The sequence below is a fragment of the Marmota monax genome, unplaced genomic scaffold (genome assembly GCF_021218885.2).
Source record: "Marmota monax isolate L192 unplaced genomic scaffold, Marmota_monax_Labrador192_F-V1.1 WCK01_AAM20220418_F8-fsc00127, whole genome shotgun sequence".
Classification (NCBI taxonomy): Eukaryota; Metazoa; Chordata; class Mammalia; order Rodentia; family Sciuridae; genus Marmota; species Marmota monax.
Genome location: NW_026692894.1, coordinates 759,081 through 777,401, shown reverse-complemented (window position 1 = coordinate 777,401; position 18,321 = coordinate 759,081). Strand labels below are relative to the sequence as shown.

Genomic DNA, 18,321 nt, shown 5'->3' with positions numbered 1-18,321 from the left:
TGCCTCAGCCTTCAGAGCTGCAGGGATTACAGGCATGAACCCCACCCAGTGTAGAGGAGTCTGATTTATGTGCACCTCAAACATCTGAAAATAAATCTCAGGGCACTGGGGTTGTGGCTCAGTGGTAGAGCACTTGCCTAGCATGCGTGTGAGGCACTGGGTTCGATTCCCAGCACCAGAAAAAAATAAAATAAAATAAATAAAAATAAATCTCTGTGTGTATAACTAAGAAATAGAAAGACTGGTTGTTTTCCTCTGCTCTATTGATTAACATGTGTTGCTCTAATGTCTGGCTTGGTGGAAAGGGGGTGACTGGTTGGATGAGGCCCATGAACCCAGCTCCAGCCCCAGGAAAGGGAGGTGGGGGTGGAGCCTGAGGATGGACTAGTGAACTAGTATCTGGTGTGCTCCCTAGATGTTTCCTCTGTTTCAAAGTCCTGTTTTACCTCTGTGCGTTTGTGAGGTGGTGGGGGTTCCTTGGCTTTCTCTATGGAACTGAACAGAAACAACTGAGCTTTCCGTTTCCAAAGAAAGGAATGAAATCAAAATCCTCAGAAATTTTTCTGACTTGGATGGAGCAGCACATGCCTGTATCTAAGAAGTCAGGAGGCTGAGACAGGAGATGGCAAGTTTCAGGTCAGCCTCAGCAATTTAATGAAAACCTCGGCAATTTAGTGATATCATCTCAAATGAAAAATTAAAAGTCCTGTGAATATAGCTCAGTGGTAGAGCATCCCTGGGTTAAATCCTTACTGACATCAAAAAAAAAAAAAAAAAAAAAAAACGTTGTCAGATGGACTTTTCTTGCAGGCACCCAGTCCTGTCCCATCAGTCCTGGGCAGCAGATAGGATCATGCAAGAGCTTGGAGGCTCCCTCAGGAGCATTTGAAGGGTGCGGACAGGACTCCTCAGAAGAAAAATGTCCCCAGAAGAATGAAGGGTGTTCCTGGACAGTGTCAGAGATGTCCACACAGATTGATTTCTGATGACATATGGAGCCTACTTCTCTTTGCTGAGCCCTCTCAGCACATATGGAAGGACTTGAATGTAACATGGGACGAAGTTGACTTAGAAGACCCATCTCCACCACTTGAGACTTCTTTGACCTTGACAGCCCCTTGCCCTTTCCCACCCTGTGTGTGCTTGTGTGTCAAAAGGGATAACTGTCTGTGCCTGCAGCACTGCTGTCCAACCCAGTGAGGCCCTGCCCATGGCTGTGCCTGCCGCAGCCCTGGCTGTCAGCTGAGTCTGGGTCTTCAGATTGGGCAGGGGCTGGGGCAGGGGAGGCAAAGGCCAAAGAACTTAGGTGAGACTGAGAGTATTAATTCTGGTTCCTTTTTTTTCTTTTTTGGTGTCTGTGTGTGTGTGAGACCCAGGATTGAACCCTGGGGTGCTTTACTACTTTGTTACATCCCCAGCCTTTTTAATTATTTTACTATGAGACAGGGGTGCACTAACTTTCTGAGGGGCTTGCTAAGTCCTTGTTGGCTGCATCTCTCAATCCTCCTGCCTCATCATTCCATGTTGCTGTGATTACAAGTGTGTCCCTCCACACCCGGCAATATTCCACTTCTTGATTCAGGTAAGATTGATGTGGAGTCCTCTGGCTCATGAGCACTCAGTGTGCTGTACTCCTGATATGTCATCTTTTTGCATGTGTATTATATTTCAACAAAAGTTTTGAGAAGTCACATTATATCTTTTTTAATATAAATTTTGTTGATGCTTTGTTCGTATGCACAATAGTGGAACTCATGTGACACGATTATGCGTGCACATACCACAGATTGGTCAATTTCTTCCCCAATATGTACCCTGTCCCTCCCTGATCCCCTTTTTCTATCCTACCGATCTCCCTCTAATTACTCCCTCCTCACTCTCCGCCACTTTTCTCTCTAGCTTCTACACATAAGAGAAACACACCACCCTTGGCTGTCTGAATCTGGCACATTTTGCCTAACATAGTGCTCTCACGTTCCACCCATATTCCTGAAGTGACATATTTCATCTTCTTTCTGACTGAATAAGCTCCACTGTGCACATAGACCACATTGCTCTGTCCACTCCTCTGTTCATGGACAACAAGGCTGGCTCCATACCTTGGCTCCTGGGAGTCGCACTGCTATAAACCTGTGTGCGCGTGATTCCCACAGTGTGCCGCCTTTAATGTTTGGATGAACTACCAGGAGCAGCTAGGAGTAGCACAGCTGGATCATAGGGTGGCTCCATAACAGTACTTTTGTTTGTTTGGGATTTGTTGTTTGTTTTTGTGTTTGTGTTTGGGTACTGGGAATTCAACCAAAGAGAGCTTTAACACTGAGACACATCCCCAGACCTTTTCAGTTTTGATGTTGAGATAAGGTCTCACTAGGTTACTGAGGCTGATCTTGAACCTGTGATCCTCTTGCCTCAGACTCCTGAGTAGCCAGGAATACAGGCATGTGCTACCATCCAGGGTCATTCCAAGATTTTGAGGATCCTTCATATTGATTTCCATAGTGGTTTTATGAATTTATAATTTCAGGAATAGCATATTAGAAAATGTTCCTTTTCCCTCACATCCTTGCCATTCTTCACTATTATTTGTATTCTTGATGTTTGTCATTCTGACTGAAGAAAAAAAAATCTCAGTGTACATTGTGTTTTTCTTCTTTCTTTTTTCCTTTTTGATATTGGGGATTTAACCCAGGGATGCCTAACCACTGATCCACATCCCCAGCACTTTTGATTTTTATTAAAAGACAGGATATCACTAAGTTTGAGGTCCTTTCTGAGTTGCTGAGGCTGGGCTCAACTTGCAATCCTTCTGTCTCAGCCTCCTGAGGCACTGGGAATACAGTCCTGTGCCAACAGACCCCATCTCAGTATAGTTTTGATTTGCAATTTTTGGAGTGGGGAGTGTACCGGGAATTGAACCCAGGGGCATTCAACCACTGCGCCACATCCCCAGCCCTATTTTGATTTTATTTAGTGACAGGGTCTCACTGAGTTGTTTACTACATCACTTTTGCTGAGGCTTGTTTTGAACTTGCGCTCCTCCTGCCTCAGCCTCCCAAGCTACTGGCATTACAGACCTGTGCCACCGTGCCCAGCTTGCATTTCTTGATTAATAAAGATGTTGAACATTTTTCATGATTTATGGACCATCTGTCTTTTTCTGTTGAGAAATGTCTATTTGGTTGTTTGCCCCATTTGTTGATTGGGTTATTTGCTTTCTTGGCTTTAAGCATTTTGAGTTCTTTATATATTCTGGATATTAATCCTCTGTCAGAAGAGAAGCTGGAAAATATTGTCTCCCATTCTGTAGGCTCTCTCTTCACACTCTTAATTGTTTCTTTTGCTGTGCAGATACTGTTTGATTTGATGCCATCCACTTATTAATAATTGGTATGATTTCCTGAGCTTTAGGAGTCCTAATAAAGAAGTCCTTGTCCATACCTATTTATCAGTATTGACCCTGTGATTTCTTACAGGGTACAAAGTCTCTGGTCTGCTTCCTAGATCTCTGATCCATTTTGAGTTGCCTCCTGTGCAGGTTGAGAGAGAGACACCTGGCTTCACTCTCCCGCACATGATATCCAGTTTGCCCAGGTTCAGGTGTTTAAAAGTTTGTTTTTTCTCCACCATAGGTTTTTGGTGCCTTTGTCAAGGATCAGATGACAAAATCGGAGTGGGTTTGTCTCTGGGTCTTCTATTCCACCCCCTTAGTCTGTGTGTCTGTTTTTATGCCAGTGTCATGCTCTTTCTGTTGATGTGGCTCTGTAGGATAATTTGAAACCAGATATTGTGAGGCTTCCAGCATATGTCTTTTGGGTTACCATTGCTAAGCAGGCTATTCTAGGTCTTTAATTCTTCCACATGAATTTTAGGGCTGTGTTTTGTTGTTGTTGTTGTTGTGTGTGTGTGTGTGTGTGTGTGAAGAAGGTCGTTGGTATTTGGAGATTGCACTGGCTCTGTCAATTGCATCTGGTAATATGGCACTTTCACATGATTTAATTCTGCCTGTCCATGAACATGGGATGTCTTTCCATTTTCTAGTGCCTTCTTCAATTTCTTTTTTCATTTCATTTCACAGCAAAGTGGCAGGATATAAAATCAACACGCATAAATCAAAGGCATTTCTGTATATCAGCGACAAAACTTCTGAAATGGAAATGAGGAAAAACACTCCATTCACAATATCCTCAAAAAAAATAAAATAAAATACTTGGGAATCAACCTAACAAAAGAGGTGAAAGATTTATACAATGAAAACTACAGAACCCTAAAAAGAGAAGTAGAAGAAGATCTTAGAAGATGGAAAAATATACCCTGTTCATGGATAGGCAGAACTAACATCATCAAAATGGCGATATTACCAAAAGTTCTCTATAGGTTTAATGCAATGCCAATCAAAATCCCAATGGCATTTCTTGTAGAAATAGATAAAGCAATCATGAAATTCATATGGAAAAATAAAAGACCCAGAATAGCAAAAGCAATTCTAAGCAGGAAGTGTGAATCAGGCGGTATAGCGATACCAGATTTCAAACTATATTACAGAGAAATAGTAACAAAAACAGCATGGTACTGGTACCAAAACAGGCGGGTGGACCAATGGTACAGAATAGAGGACACAGAGACTAATCCACAAAGCTACAACTATCTTATATTTGATAAAGGAGCTAAAAGCATGCAATGGAGGAAGGATAGCATCTTCAACAAATGGTGTTGGGAAAACTGGAAATCCATATGCAACAAAATGAAACTGAATCCCCTCCTCTTGCCATGCACAAAAGTTAACTCAAAGTGGATCAAGGAGCTAGATATCAAATCAGAGACTCTGCGTCTGATAGAAGAAAAAGTTGGCTCCGATCTACATATTGTGGGGTCGGGCTCCAAATTCCTTAATAGGACACCCATAGCACAAGAGTTAATAACAAGAATCAACAAATGGGACTTACTTAAACTGAAAAGTTTTTTCTCAGCAAGAGAAACAATAAGAGAGGTAAATAGGGAGCCTACATCATGGGAACAAATTTTTACTCCTCACACTTCAGATAGAGCCCTAATATCCAGAGTATACAAAGAACTCAAAAATTAGACAATAAGATAACAAATAACCCAATCAACAAATGGGCCAAGGACCTGAACAGACACTTCTCAGAGGAGGACATACAATCAATCAACAAGTACATGAAAAAATGCTCACCGTCTCTAGCAGTCAGAGAAATGCAAATCAAAACCACCCTAAGATACCATCTCACTCCAGTGAATTTGGCAGCCATTATGAAGTCAAACAACAACAAGTGCTGGCGAGGATGTGGGGAAAAGGGTACTCTTGTACATTGCTGGTGGGACTGCAAACTGGTGCGGCCAATTTGGAAAGCAGTATGGAGATTCCTGGGAAAGCTGGGAATGGAACCACCATTTGACCCAGCTATTGCCCTTCTCGGACTATTCCCTGAAGACCTTAAGAGAGCGTACTACAGGGATACTGCCACATCGATGTTCATAGCAGCACAATTCACAATTGCTAGACTGTGGAACCAACCCAGATGCCCTTCAATAGATGAATGGATAAAAAAAAAATGTGGCATTTATACACCATGGAGTATTACGCAGCACTAAAAAATGACAAAATTATGGAATTTGCAGGGAAATGGATGGCACTAGAGCAGATTATGCTTAGTGAAGCTAGCCAATCCCTAAAAAACAAATACCAAATGTCTTCTTTGATATAATGAGAGCAACTAAGAACAGAGCAGGGAGGAAGAGCAGGAAGAAAAGATTAACATTAAACAGAGACATGAGGTGGGAGGGAAAGGGAGAGAAATTGCATGGTAATGGAGGGAGACCCTCATTGTTATACAAAATTACATATAAGAGGTTGTGAGGGGAATGGGAAAATAAACAAGGAGAGAAATGAATTACAGTAAATGGGATAGAGAGAGAAGATGGGAGGGGAGGGGAGGGGGGATAGTAGAGGATAGGAAAGGTAGCAGAATACAACAGTTACTAATAGGGAATTATGTAAAAATGTGGATGTGTAACCGATGTGATTCTGCAATCTGTATTTGGGGTAAAAATGGGAGTTCATAACCCACTTGAATCTAATGTATGAAATATGATATATCAAGAGCTTTGTAATGTTTTGAACAACCAATAAAAAAATTTTGTTGCAGGGGGTCTTTCATCTCCTTGGTTACATTTATTAAAGGATTATTTATTTATTTGCTTGCTTATTTTTTTAGGCTATTGTGAATGGAATTCTTTCCCTATTTTTTTTTCCCTATTTTCGTTTTGTTTTAGCAGATTCATTGTTGATGAATCGAAAAGTTACTGATATTTCTGTGTTGATGTTGCATCCTGATACTTGACTAAACTTGATTATTAATTCTAAAAGTCTTTTGGTGGAGTTTTAGGATCTTCTAAGTATAGGATCATATGATCTGCAAACAATGATAATCTGAATTTTCACTTTCCTATTTGAATCCCTTTTATTTCTTCCACGTGGCCAGTTGCTTTGACTAAAATTTCAAGTGCTACATTGAACAGAAATGAGGAGAGTGAATATCCTTGTCTTATTTCTGATTTTAGAGAATATGCTTTCAGTTTTTCCCCACTCACTATGATGGTGGCTTTGGGCTTGTTGTATAGAATAATCTTTGTGATGCTGAAGGAAGATCCTTATATACTTAGTTTTATTAGTGATTTTATCATGACTGGGGGATGAATTTTCTCCAAAACATTTTCTCTGTGTCTTTTGAGATTACTATGTGACTTTTATCCTTAATTCTATTTATTTCATGAATTATATTTATTGATTTGCATATTTGGAAACATCCTTGCATCGCAGGAAGGAAACCTACTTGATCAGGATGTATAATCCCTTTATTGTGTTGTTGAATGTGATCTGCTTACATTTTATTTAGGAATTTTGTATCTACGTTCATCAGGGATATGGATCTGTAGTATTGTTTCTTTGATGTGTCCTTAACTAGATTCTAGCTTCATAGAATAAATTTGGAACTGCTCCTCCTCCTCATTTCTATTTCATAGAATAACTTGGGAAGCACTGGCTTTAATTCTTCTTACAGGCCTGGTAGAATTCACAGGAGAACCCACGTTTCCTGGGCTTTTCTTTTGTGGAAGACTTTTAATTACTGTTTCAATAGCATTGCTTCTCTCGGGTCTGTTTGTTTTCTCTGTTCACGTGGTTCAATTTGGGTAGAACATGGGTGTTTAGAAACTCAGCTTCTTCCCAATTTTTCAATTTATTGGACTATAAGTTTTCCCAAAGAGTTCATAATGATTGTCAGGATTTCTGTGTTGTCTTCTTTTTTGGTTCTAATTTAATAATTTGGGTCTTCTTTGTCTGTCCTTTGATTGGTTTAGCTTGGGTTTGTTAATCTTGTTTATCAGTTCAAGGATTCAATTCCCTGTTCATTGATGCTTTGTATTTTTCAAAATTGAGGCTCTATTGCATGAATTTCAGCTCTGATCTTAATTATTTACCTCCTTCTCCAGGTTTTGGATTCATCATGAGGTTGTATATTGGGAATCTTTCTAATTTTCTCATGTAGGCCCTCATGGCTCTACCTTTCCCCTCCCAACGGCCTTCACGGAGTCCAGGAGATTCTGATATGAGGCATCTCTGTCTCTTAATTGTAAGAATTTTAAAATTTCTCCCCTGGTGTTTTATGGCCTGCTGATCTATCAAAAGTATATTATTCCATCCAGATGTGTTTGTATCATTTCTGTCATTTTAATCTATCTCCTGAGTTCTAGTTTCATTTCATTATGATCTATTACCATACGAGGAATTTCATAGAATGCTACATATTTACAAAACCTTGCTTATGGCCTTCAATATCGTCCATTTTGCAAAAGATTGCAGGGACACATGAAAAGAAAATGCACTGAGGTCTTTTGGGATGAAATGCTCTGTGGATATCTGTTAGGTCCATTTTATCAATAATATATATTGGGTCTGAAGAGTTTTTACTGGTAAAAAATCACATTTCTAAGGAGGATTAATCAGGGAGAGGAGAGGAACAAAAAATGGGGAGAGAAGAAGGATACAGAACTCTGCCTACAAAGAGGGTGGCCCTCTCCCCTTCATAAGCCTGACAACTGAACACAGGCAGTGGTCAAGCCACAAGAAGCATACAGTGTCTGTGGTTCTGCCCACACATTTGACCCAACTGATACCTCTCAACGTCCTCCCTGGCCACTATCACGCACTTCCAGGTGTGGTATTACACAGAAGTCAGAGGGATGGGTGTGAAACTTACCCACGCTCTTCTCCCACCCAGACATCACGGGAGTATCTCTCTCTCTCTCTCTCTCTCTCTCTCTCTCTCTCTCTCACACACACACACACACACACACACACACACACACACACACATACACACACACACTGCAAAAAACAGGAGGATGGGGCTTGAATACTTTAAGTTTGGGACCTCCTCATGTATAGTGACTGGACTGAATGTGAAAATGATGTCAACCATTGGTTCAACTACCTGTTTTGTCTCCAAAGACAGAAGTTGCCTTATTTGGGTCTCTGAGATCTGAGATGTGGCTTGGTGAGAGAAAGTGGGCTTGATGTCCATGTAATTCAAGGAACTATGCCCACGTCCATAGCTCAAGGTCAGTCCTCCTTCAAATTGTAGTCCTGGGACATAGGAGTCCCCAAGCTCCAGAAGTCCTCCTAGAAATAGTATCTAGCAGAGCCTCCTCCCTCATAGACCCCATGAAAGTTGCAAGGGCACATAGGTGTCTAGAATCTTCAGATAATTCTGGCCAAGGTTGATTAAGGTCTGAGAGGACAGTCATCTAGATCTAAGAATTGTGCCCCCCAGTTACACTGCCTGTAGACATGCATCTGTGTCCTGGGGTCATGAGTAGCTTGGGGGTGGTAAAGTGGACCACAGGGCATCTCAGGTTGTTAGAGTAGGGATTCTTACCCGTCACCTATGCTCCATTACCACTGCCACGCCCTCTAGAGGGAAACTATGAAGTCACTCCAAGCTCTGAGGAAAACAGAGCCCATCTCCAAGCCTCAGCTCAGGACCCATTTCACTTAGAATCTCAGTGACCCACCAGGGAACCTCATGGCCCCTCCATATCTATCAGGGTGAGACCTGTCCTGATTCCCACTCTGCCATTCCCTGAGATCCAGGACTACTTCCAGGACACAAGAAAACTCCAAAAACAACAGGCTGGACAATATGGGAAACTGTTTATTGTTAGGGAAGGTCCACTAAGAATGGTACACTGCATAGAGGAAGGACAGAGGGCCCCAGGCAAGGTGGGGCCAGGTGTCCAGGAGAAAAGTCTAGGCGGCAGTGGCAAAGCCCACCCTGTTGTTGGCCATGTCAAAGACGGAGGAGTAGGACCTGAGGAAGACGTCCCCAAGAATCCAAAAGGGCTGGCCATTTCCTGAGGACATGTAGGTGGCTTCCAGTCCAACCGAGCAGTAGCCATTCTCCTGCTCAACAGAGAAAGGCAGCACTCATTCATTTGGTCACACATGGCCTGGCCACTGCTAGCCTGAGCCTGGTCAAGGGCACACATTTGGAGTTGAGCAGGTCAAGGACTGGCCCTGAAGGCTCATAGACAAGGTGGTGTTTCACAAGAGGGGCTGGTGGGAGGGATTTCCCAGTGGTAAACACAGGTTGTAGTGGCCTCTGCAGGGTCACTTATCCCCATGCTTGGTATCTTTTCTTGCTAAAGCTCCCTTCTGTTCCTCATTGGCAAAAGCAGAATGGTGGTTCAGCTTAGAGTAAAGCTAGCTTGCATTCAGACTTTGCCTTCACCCTCATCATCTGTGCAGCTGGATCAGCTATTGAACCTCTCTGAACCTCCAGGTTTTCATTTGTAAAACAGAAAGAGAATCTTCCCCATCAAATGCTGTGACAATTCCCTTCACCTAAAGGGAAGCCTAGGCACCGGGGTTCACTCATGGGCTAGCCCTAGACAGAGCCCCTCTCCACTGATTAAGAGACTGATTGATCATGGGTGACACTCTTCTGGTGGGGATAATCCCAGGTGGCATGAGTTGGGAAATGGCACAGGGCCAGATGGGGCTTTTCTGGCTGCACCTGCTCCTCCACCCCAGTGGCTCAGCCAGGGACCAGGACTTACATTGAGGATGTAGGCAGAGGGCGGCAGAGGGAACTGCACCCCGTTGATGACGAAGGTGAAGGTGGGCAGGTTCTGGACGTCATTACAGTTCACGAAAAACTGCAGAGAAACAGGTTCTTCCAGGTCCCCTCATTCCCCATCCCAGAGCAACTGCTAAGCCTCCCGGATGCCCAAGACCTCTTTTTGGAGCAGAGGGCACAGTTCAGGGCAAATGATATGTAGGTACTGCATGGGCGTCACGTGCACTGCTAGAGTGGGAGACATCCGGAGAGACCTGATAATGTCCCACACCAAAGTCGCTCCTCCTTCCTGAATGGCCCCTCTGAGAGGTTGAATCACTGCCCTTTCCCTAAAGGTGTCCTTTGAAATCACACAGCCATGTGCAAAAACTGGACCAGGGCTCCCTCCCCTAGTTGGGAGGGCTAATTAGGTGACCATTTCATTTGCCAGGACACACGGGAGCAAGGGGGCATAGCTGTGTGGAGGAGAGGGAGGAGTGGATTGAGGGTTGTCCCTTGTTATTCACTTGCTTGACCCCAAGTTTCACTCACAGGGACCCACAGTACAGAAACAACAAACACTACTGGGCTGACCTTTCATGGACAGGGCACATCCACACCACAACCACCTGTCCATACTCATCCTCCTGGGCCCCTATAGCTTGCAGAAGGGAGCTCAGGTACTGCTGGGGCACGGTGAGCAGAGAGGTTCCTGTGTCCACCATGGCCTGGCAGCCCTGGGAGCACCAGCCAGAAGCCTCTTCCCCAACATAGAACCTGGGTGGCAAGAAGAGGGTAGCCTCAGCCCGACCAGGTGAGGGCAGCCAGGGGGGACCTTCCCGCCACAGGGAAGCAGGCACCCGATAAAGATGAGGATCCCCAAGGGCCAGTGCATGTTGTTCCCTTCCTCACATTCCCTCTGAGTCTCTGCAGGGTCACCTGAAGGACCCAGGAATATATTCTAAAAACTTCAAGGAAGTTTTGAGAAGCACTGAAAACCAGGGTTGTCGTGTTTGTTGTAAGGACGAGGAAAAATCAGTTGTCCCACACACCTCAGGTTCTAATCTGTAGGGTCCTGTGTGACTGGACAGGAGCTTCTCCAGTACTTGGGATTCCATATGTGCCCCCCCTACCCCTTTCTCGAGACCCAGGGTTGATGCCCCTGTGGAGGACAGCTGAGGCTCTGGGAAGGACAGGCCACAGGAGTCCTTGGTGGGAGCCTAGATGTGTGCGTGCCATGGGTGCCCAGAAGCCAGATCCAAGGAAGGTACATCCCAAAGGGACACCCACCCAGACTCACTCCTCAATGCCGATCTGCCAGTAGAGCTCCTGGGTGACAGGAGCCCAGAAGATTCTGCCCTGTATACAGGCTCTCGTCCACACCTTCAAAGATGACTGCTCCTCCGTCCTCAGATGCCCCTTGGCTGCAGGACACACAGGGAAGGGGGAAGTGAAGGAGAGGTTAAGGAAGGGGACACACGTATTGAGAAGTCACCTTCACAGGGAAAGATCTCCTCCCCAGGATTCGGATGGGGGTGTCCTGAGGACAAGGCCATGTGTTCCCACAGCCCCTGAATGGCGCTGCCCCAACTGAATGCTACAGCGCACCCACACTGTGCTGCCTTCTGCCTCTGAATTCATGCCATTGCTGGACCTTGTCACCAGGAGCCCTACTGAAACTCAAATTTGTTCTTTTCTGCTGCAAATAGACAGAGGCAAGGCTTTGGTGAAAGGAAGGGAAATAGGCCATGTTTCTTCCAGAAGCCTCCCCTGAGTGGCAGCAGAGTGGGTGGCACCTGGGGTTATGGGTAGAAGTATGAACAGGCCAAAGGAGTCCCCAGGGTTAGTGACAGGGCCAATGTATTGAAAGCAGGATAAGGAGACCAAGCCACAGCAAGAAGATGGAACTGACTCTAGACGTAGAGAGGAAGAAAGGTGGACAGCAAGAGAGAAAAGCCAGGCCCAGGCCCCTCCTGACCTGGCCTGCTGTGGGGGCTGGGAGGACAGTGGGTGAGGAGTCAGTCGAGGGCCTAGACCAGAAGACTCCAAGACCTAGAAGGACACAAGCAGGAGGAGAGGCAGCGGGTCACTGGACAGAGAGGCCTTGGGGAGAAGCACAGGTGAGGAAGTGGGCTCTCGGGGCCCAGAGCAGGAGGCAGGCCCAAGACATGGGGAATTAGAGCAGTGACACCCGGGAGAAGTTTAGACTGAAGAAGCAGAGACCATCCTGCCTAGGAAGGCAAAGGGTCGTGAGAGTCGACTGGGGCAGGGGCAGGGGAGCAGGAGAGTCAGAGCCCAGGAGCTGAGGTTCTGAACAAGTGTGGCCCAGCCACCCCCTGCTGGGAGGTCTCCACACCCCAAGGGATCAGGGCTTGGTACAGGGCAGGACTTAGGGACCCGCAGGGCAGTCTCTCACTTGCTGAGGTAGACGCTGAACATGGGGCTGGACAGGGCGTCCACCCGCAGCATGCCCTGCAGGGCTGTGGTGGCCCCTCCCGCGGACAGGGCAGGGTAGGCCAGGCCCATGATGCCATCGAACTGCACATAGACAAAATTGGTACCCGGCTCCTGCTCACTCAGCCCGAACTCCTGGTTGGGGACCTGGATGCTCTCAACCTGTGGGGGGAAGACACATTGGAGGGGAGGTGACACTTCTGACTGCATCTATGTCCTCCTGCCCCATGCCACCAGAGACCCTCCATAGTCTTTCCTCCTCCTTCCTCCTCTGGCCCATCTGCCCACTTCTCCACAGGCATCCCAACTGTCACTTCTCTTCCAAGGGCCTCCTTCACTGTAGCCTCCCACCCCCACACATCTGCCCCCCAGTTCTGAGCTCCTGAAAAAAGGCACTCTCTGACTGGTCACTCTGGTGCCCCATCCCTGCACAGGAAAGAACAAGGACATCTAGGTCCCCACCCTCTCACACCCCCTCATCCAGGGTGGGGGTGGCAGCTGGAGCACTCACAGTCAGGGTGTCATAGCCAAAGAAGCCACTGAGGCTGCCACTGCCATACTGCATGGAGAAGGTCTGTCCATTGGTGGAGAAGGTGGAGGACTTGCTGGGGTTGAAGCGAGGGTGTGTGGGTGCAGGAGGGAGCCATGGAGGACAGGGGTGAGCAGAGGGCTGCCTGGCTCTCAGGCTCATGGGCTGCACCCCTGCCTGGCCCTCAGCCTAAGCTCCCAGCCTGAGGTATCAGCACCTGCACCAAAGCACGGGCTGAGAGTTTTGGACCCTGGCTCATAGTATTTGGAAGGCATTGGCCAGAAAGCCCATGTTTCACAGGTAATTGGATGCCCGGATGATGACCTCCCTGTAAGCAGGTGCCCTAGACTCCACCTCTATCACTACCCCAGTAAAAACTGGCACAAAGCCTAGTGGGAAATGCTCATCCAATGAGGAGTGGGAGGGAGACCTAGAGAGAAATCCACTCAGCCCAATCTTGATTTGTCCAGGACTTGGGCATCCTGGGTGAAGGTGGCATAGGGTGTGCCCATGGTGAACAGAGATGTCCTCAGTCCAACCGAAAGGTTTTGGAATGAATCAGGGCAGCATTAAGAAACTGAAGATCCTCTGTCTCCCTAAATGACTCCAGGACAGGGACCACATCCAGCATAGCTGTGGCCAGTCCCTGGAGACGCTCAGGGAGAAGCTAGTGGATAGGAGAGTGGAGGGCGAGGCACAGAGTGGACAGCGTCCTGAGGGGAGGAGCAGCACTGCCCGGTGAGCAGGAGAGGGTGGAGCGGAATGAACTGGAGGGGGTGAGGTGGACGGCAGAGATGAAGGGGTCCATCCTGACACGAGGCGAGGCAAGGGGCCACCCTGGAGCAGGGCCAGCCTCCTCCCTCTGGCTTCTTGATGCCCTGAGACCCTAAACAAGTCCCTGGTCCTCCTCAGGAGTGAGCACCCTTCCCTGCCTGCATCCCTGGACATGCCAGTGCCCGGTCCTGCCCAGGGGCCCTCCCTGCCCAGCCCAGCACTCACTGCAGGCCTGGCTCTGGCAGTAGACCGAGGGCACCCACAGGTTGGAGGAGCCAGTGTCAAACAGGACCAGGAAGTTCTGGGGTGGAGTCCCGATGCTGATCTCGCCAAAGTAGGCAGCCTGGGGAGCCATGGGGACAGCTGTGAGCATTAGGGGGACCCAGGGGCCAGGCTTCTTCATGGGAGAGCAGGCAGGATGCCCTGCCCTACAGTACCACCAGAAGCCATGGTCCCAAACACACAGGTCTCAGTCCCAGCCTGCCCAGGGCAGCCACGTGGTCTCTGTGGGTCAGCTGCCAGGTCAGCTGGGGCCCTCCCCATGCTCTGCCCAATGGGCCACTCTCAGCAGGGTGGCCCAGGCTGGCAGGACTGGGAGAAGGGAGCAGCCTCATAGTGGGAGGCCAGGGAGACCCCAGCTTTGGCAGCAGGGACAGGGACACCTGGACCTCTGGGACTCACATCCATGTAGGTCATGGGCTCATAGAGCACGCTAAAGTCGCTGAAGCGGTACTTCTGAGCGGGGTCGTACTTGTGGGTCTTCAGGAAGTCCCCCAGCAAGCCCTTTTCCCTCATGGTCTGACGCATAGTCTTCATTTTCCTCAGGGGGACCCTAGGGGAGCCTGGGTGTCAGGGCAGGGCCCCCCTCCTTACTCTACCTTCTCATTTCTTCTCTCCCTGATGTTCTCCCTTGCCTCCTTCCCTCTTCCTCTTCTTTCTTTCCTTCTCTACTTCTTTCAACTTCACTCAGCACTTGCTCCATCATTTGGGAAACAATGAACTTCCCTCATGCCTGCCCTCAGCCCCTCACAGGGGTCCTGCTCCTGCCCTGGCCTCTGCTTTCAGAGACCCTGAAAATACTTCCCATGAAGGGGAGAGGGACTTGGGACGCTGGGAGTTTATAGCTTCCAGAGGATGTCTGCTGATATTTGTTCTTTTGTTGTTTAAGGGTCAGGTCTGGGATGAGACTCAGTGGGAGAACATTTGCTGAGCATGTGTCTGACCTGGGGGCAGTCACCAGAAACATGAAAAGACAAAACTAAAATAAAATAGTTCTCAGAGATAGCAAAGCTCACCCCAAAGTGTGTCCCTTACTTTGGTGCACTCAAGCACCTGGTACTGCCTATGAGACACACCGTGGAGTAGGGGAGCAGCAATTGTCCCCTAATATTTTCAATCTGCAACTAATTGAATGTGTGACTATAAAGCTGCACACAGGAAAGGCCCTCTGCACTCTTCCCTAGTGGCCCAGCAGGCAGGGTGGCAGGCGGGGACTCCTGCTGTCCCCTGAGCTAGATCACCTGCTCCATCCTGAATTTTCAACACCTCATATTATAGTGATTTACAGGAATTGGTGTCTTTGCTAATTTGATCTTGGCTTCTTCCAGCAAATTTGAGGTCTCAGGAAAGTTTTTGGAGAGATTATCTCTCTCCTCTAGAAAGGATGTTACCTTCTGTAGGAAGAAACCACACCCATCTTGTAAAGGCCTGCGTGGGCATAGTCACCCTACTCTCTGCTTCAGGACCATCTTCTCCCCTCAGTCTGGGGAGGGAGGAGGCTTTTGCCTTGACTAGCAGCTCCTGAGGCCAGGCTCTGTCTGCTCCCAGCTGAGTCCTGCCCAGCTCCAGCAGGGGCAGCCTTCCCTGGCCCAACAGGGAATCCCGCTCAGACCCAGCTGCTGCCCCCTGACTAGCTGCTCCATACAGGGCTGCAGGCTTCCTGAGGTTCCCTGCACCCACAGCCAGGCCCACACTCACTTGACAGGTATAGTTGACGCCTCCAAGACCAGGAGGCAGACCAAGGCCACCACCATCCACTTCATGATGCCGATTCCCAGCTGGTCACAGAGCAAGCGCCACTCTGAGATCTACAGTCGCACTGGAGTGAAGACTTCAGCACTCCCTCTTTATACCCCCTGGATGTGGCCGAGTCCCTCCCTCTGTGCCCTGGGCAAGCATGACCCCAACCAGGGTGTCCCCTGTACACCATGTAGCCATTGTTACTGTGTTTTTCCCCCTGGACCATGGCCACAGCTGACTTTTCAACTTGTTGACTTTGAATTCAACAGCAGAGGCCAGGAGGTACGGGTGATAAGACAGAACAAAGCAGCCATAAGATGGAGTGGCAGAGCTGCTCCTCCTCCAGGAACCAGTGGTTGGTGTGGGCATTTTGGGGTGAGGGCCACAAAGAGGCAGAAATAGAGAAAGGGGCATAGGATCCTAGGCAGGTTTCTACCCCAGCTAGCCTTGACATTGGGGATCACAGGTTCTTTGTTATGGGCACTCTCCTGTGTGCTAAAGGCAGCTTCACACCATCCTGGTGGCTGCCCACCAGGTGCCATGAGCAGTCCCTCAGCTGTAACAATCAGAAATGTGTCTAGGGGTTACCTATCATCCCCCAGTAGGGATGACATCATTGAGAACTGTGTGCTTAAGCGATGCCCTTGGTGGTCTGACTCAAGTCCTGGCTCCCAGCACCCCAACACCTTTGGGATGGAATTGGGGTGTGTGTGGGTCAATAGGGAGCATGGTGATGAGGACATGTTGGTAACAAGGCATTTTTGATGCTGTAGATGGGGCTGGAGACCAGTGGCAGAAGTCACTGACTGGGGGAGTCTTCTGAGGCTTTCCAGATCCATCAGGGGACTTGGAGAAACCCTCAGCACATGCCCAGGTCACACTCACAGGATACGCCATCTGGGCATTGGCCATGCCTCGGGCAGCAGAGTGAAGGAAACCCTGGAGCGGGGCATGAGTGGAAGGCCACCCCTTCTTCACTGTCTCTCCCTACACCCCCTGCAACTCTGCCCTGACCTAGTTCTCCTGGGAGGGGTCTGTGTCCCCCACTGCCCTTCACCAAGCCCTGGTCTGCCCCTCTCTGGCCCAGGTCTGGTTCATCCTGTCCCTCTCTCCATCATCTGGGGCCCCCCACACCCATCCCCCACCTCCCCTACCTCTTACAGCCACCTCCCCCTCTTCCCATCCACAATCTTCCCAAGGCTGAGCTGACCTGAAGCTGTTCTGCCAACTCTCCATATTGGGGAATTGGAAAAAGTCCCCATGCCAGCACCCTCTCTGCCACTTTGTACCCAGCACTCAGGGCTCCAAACAGATTGGTCCCACCTTTGGGCCTCAGGCAGAAGGCCAGGGCCACACCTGCCAACCAAAGACAGCATCTGGCCAGCAGGGGATTTTCCACTCTGGCCACCACCGCCCACTGCCTATCCAGACCTGGGCATCCTCCCCAGGCCTCATGATGGGGGAGGCAGGGAAGGAACTAGAGTGTGCCCAGTTCTCCCAGAGAGGGAGGTCCCTGCCTGATGGTTGTCAATGTCAACTCAGGTCCCCTCCTCCCTGCAGTCCCCAGAGCTATGTGGGACTCTGGAGAGGAAGGCAAGGCAGGGAGCATTTCCCCTGAGCTGGGCATCCCCACATCCAGAAGAGAAGGAAAAAGAGTCATAGGATCCTTGGATTCCTGCTAAGTCCATGGAATGCCCCAACCTCGGGAGACCTACTAGAGCCTAGCATGAGGTTCCAGGGACCCTTCTTCCTTTGGTAGGATACCAGGGGTCAGGCTAGCCTTCCCCAGGCCCAGTGACACCACATCCCTTCTGAGTGTCCCTGGCTTCAGCATCAGGATAGGCATCCTGCTCAGCAGCCTGGCCCTGAGGATCTGCAGTCCCTCCCACCCACCTGTTCCTCCTGTCAGTCTCCTGGGAGACCCAGGTGGCCTACTTCCTCCCCTCCCCTGTCCTGTCCCACCACCCACCCTCCATACACCAAAGACTCACACTTTGACATGTCTGGCATCTGCAGTGTCCGAAGGCACCTGAGAAGTCCTCCTGGGCCACCTCTGACCCCACACTAAAGCCCAAGGAGGCCTGACCTGCTGGCTCCCACCCGAGTTCATCTTCTCCCCCAGACACCACACAGCAGCAACATGGTGCTGGGTCTCCAGTGTCTAGTCTTGGGCCTCCTCTCCATGGACCAAATCCTCCCAAGTGCAGAGACTGGGCCTTCCACATCTCCGTGTCCAGCTCTGGGCTTAGGAAATCAGTAGGGTTGATGGAGCCCAGGGGATGTTCTCATTGAAGTTCTGCTACACCCCACACCCTATTATCCCAGGGTGTACACTTCCTCCTAATGACCCAAACTGCTCTCCTGGGAGACCTTGACCCAGAGGGGATCTCAGGGCCACCGGCTGCTGGTCTC

The 18,321-nt window shown here is 48.8% G+C and overlaps 1 pseudogene; it reads right to left on the bottom strand.

The window, feature by feature from the left end:
* Positions 1–9,325: 9,325 nt before the first annotated feature.
* Positions 9,326–15,932, bottom strand: LOC124096756 (gastricsin-like; annotated as a pseudogene).
* Positions 15,933–18,321: the final 2,389 nt, after the last annotated feature.